The sequence below is a fragment of the Rattus norvegicus genome, chromosome 19 (assembly GCF_021556685.1).
Source record: "Rattus norvegicus strain SHRSP/BbbUtx chromosome 19, alternate assembly SHRSP_T2T, whole genome shotgun sequence".
In the NCBI taxonomy this organism is placed as follows: Eukaryota; Metazoa; Chordata; class Mammalia; order Rodentia; family Muridae; genus Rattus; species Rattus norvegicus.
The window spans coordinates 24,575,599-24,578,430 of record NC_141552.1 but is presented as its reverse complement, the minus strand read 5'-3'; the positions used below and the strand labels follow the sequence as shown (position 1 = coordinate 24,578,430).

Sequence of the window (2,832 nt, the reverse complement as noted above, 5' to 3'; positions counted from 1 at the left end):
GAGAGAGAGAGAGAGAGAGAGAGAGAGAGAGAGAGATTCTACCAGCATGTACAACCACGCATGACATATGGATGCCAGAGGGAAATATCCGGTGTCTTCCTTTTCGAACAGGGTCCTAATCAACTATCAGGTATCTATATCTTAATATCTAGCAGGGGTCCCAGCGTGAGCATAGCCAGGGCATACACATGCTTGGCTGTCAGGCAGGCAAGAGGCAGAGATCTTGTTCTATTTTTCATGGTTAATGCTCTTAGTGCCCTTGAGGGACTGGCTGACACCTGCCTGGAGACGGCTGGATCTGATGCTGGTAAAAAGATCTCAGACACCACTGCCAAACTGAGAGCTGCCATTTCAGAAAGTGAAGAGGTCAGAGGGAGAACTGAACTACTTCATCCTGTTAGTGTTGACTGTAAGCTAAGGCATAAAGCATCCACAAGAGTTGATACCGACATAGACAAGGCCCAGAATTCTGACCTGATGCTTGATACTTCATCATTAGTTCCTGAATGTTCGTCAGTAGACATTGAATCATCTAAAACAACCTCAGAAACTCAGGGACCTACACAGCTCACTCACAAAGGCAATGATGAGACTTTGGAGACTGGCTGCACAGTGACTACCAGATTGTCTGTCCGCATCACAGCCCAGGCTCCCCCATCTTAAGTTAATGAACATCTCCCCCAGCATTCAAGTCAAGCGGAAGAGGTTTCCAGCAGCGTCGACAGTCTATTTATCACTAAATTGCAAAAGATCACAACTGCAGACCAGACTGAACCCTCAGAAGAAAACACCAGCACTGAGAACTTTCCAGAAGTGCAGAGTGAGACTCCTAAGAAGCCTCATTACATGACAGTGCTAGAAATGCGAGCTAGAAACCCAGTGCCCCCTCCTCATAAGTTTAAGACCAATGTGTTACCCACACAACAGAGTGACTCAACAAGTCATTGTCAGAGGGCTCAGTCTCCTGCTTCCTCAGAAGAGCAGAGACGCAGGGCTAGGCAGCATCTTGATGATGTCACAGCAGCTCGCCTTCTTCTGCTCCACCCCCTGCCTGCACAGTGGCTCTCCATAGAAGAGTCGCTGGCTCTGCAGAAAGAGCAGAAGCAGAATTATGAGAAGATGCGGGCAAAGCTCGCAGCACAGAAACTAGCTGAGAGACTGAATATTACAATGCAGAGCTACAATCCAGAAGGGGAGTCTTCAGGGAGATACCGAGAAGTGAGGGATGAAGATGATGCCCAGTCCTCGGACGAATGCTGAAAATGAGCGCTGGGAGATCCCGGGAGTTGACTGTTGAGCTTAAATTGTCTCATCTAACTTCCTAACAAGTACCAAGACAGTGTCAGACCTTGTTGAGGGACAGCAGTTGAAGTTACACAAAGGTAGCTACAAAATAAGAACCCAGTTTGTCTTTCAGAAGATGATCTTCACATGCTTGAACAGTTCAATATTTGAACATTGTGTTTGGCCGTATTGTGTCACAGTTTTGCAGTATATTGTGCATTGGTCTGATATTTTAGTGTGAGTAGAACACACGTTTTCTTTAAGATATCTGCTTTTTCCTTCTTCGTATTCTTATCAGATAGCACTGCTTACACCCCTTCTGGTGAAATACTTTGTTATTCCAGGCACCTAAAGTGAATTAGGAAGGCCTGGTCCCCTCACTCAAGAAATGAGGGGAGCAGTCTAAAGAATGGTACGCATGCTTGCATGGACACGTTCCTGAGACGCTGGATATGAAATGCCGCACACAACACTCGGGAACCACCACCACTGTGTCTGCTGCTCTGTCCTCTCTTGGGGCGACTGCTGTCACCTGTGATGAGGTTAAGGAGCACTTGGAAGAAGTGCTAGGTGGGGAGGGTCTTCTGAGCTGGTGTGGGGAGCTGCTCCTGGCTGCCCTAGGCTTGAACTCATTGCCATCTGGGATGATAGGTCCCTGTACAGGACACTCGTGCTTGGTAAGGAAACCGGTGTTTTTCTAAGAGTTACAGTTGAATTGTCAGTTAATTGCTTTTTTTCCTTGTTAAACCCACAGAGGTGTTTACAGGCTGCAGAAACCTCAGTCCTGTATGTGCACATTTGTGCTGTTTCAAATGATTATATGATCATTTCCAGCAAAGTTAACAATGTTATCAAAAAGCCTTTTTCTATTATGTGGAATTTGTAAAGGAGAAATAAAATACCAATCAGAGCAAAAATAAAAACCATTTTGTCAATGATATCATATTGTACATATTACTGGTATAGAATACCATCCACAAGGACAAGCATTTGTTGAAAGAGTTCACCATACCCTGAAATGACAAATTATAAAATTAAAAAGGAAAAGAGATGACCTTACACAGCCTGAATGGAGTTGGCATACCAGTCCCAGAGTAATATTGGCATAAGCATCATTTTTATTAATATTCTTAATCTTAAATTTCATAATTATAAGCTTCATGTAGGACCAATAAAATTAAAGGTCCATATGAGGGCTGCAGACATGACTCCATGGTTAAGAGCACTGACTTCTCTTCCAGAGGTCCTGAGTTCAAATCCCAGCAACCACATGGTGGCTCACAACCATCTGTAATGAGACCTGATGCCCTCTTCTGGTGTGTCTGCAGACAGCTACAGTGTACTTATATATAAATAAATAAATCTTTAAACAGATAAAAAGTCAGTATGAACCTTTGTTGTCTAAAATGGCTTGAGTCAGGGCTGACAACCAGACAGCCCTTCCAGCACCTGCCTATGAGCTCACAGATTTAAGCTTTATAAACTGACATAGAAAAATGTCCAGGGTCGTAGCCTGACAAATTCTCAGCTACGTCTCTGATGATCAGT

The 2,832-nt window shown here is 44.2% G+C and overlaps 1 pseudogene across 1 annotated transcript; it reads left to right on the top strand.

The window, feature by feature from the left end:
• The first annotated feature begins 438 nt into the window (after positions 1–438).
• On the top strand, positions 439–2,190 carry LOC147999210 (DNA-directed RNA polymerase II subunit GRINL1A pseudogene; annotated as a pseudogene). The gene has a single exon (XR_015643894.1). The product of XR_015643894.1 is annotated as a DNA-directed RNA polymerase II subunit GRINL1A pseudogene (transcript).
• Positions 2,191–2,832: the final 642 nt, after the last annotated feature.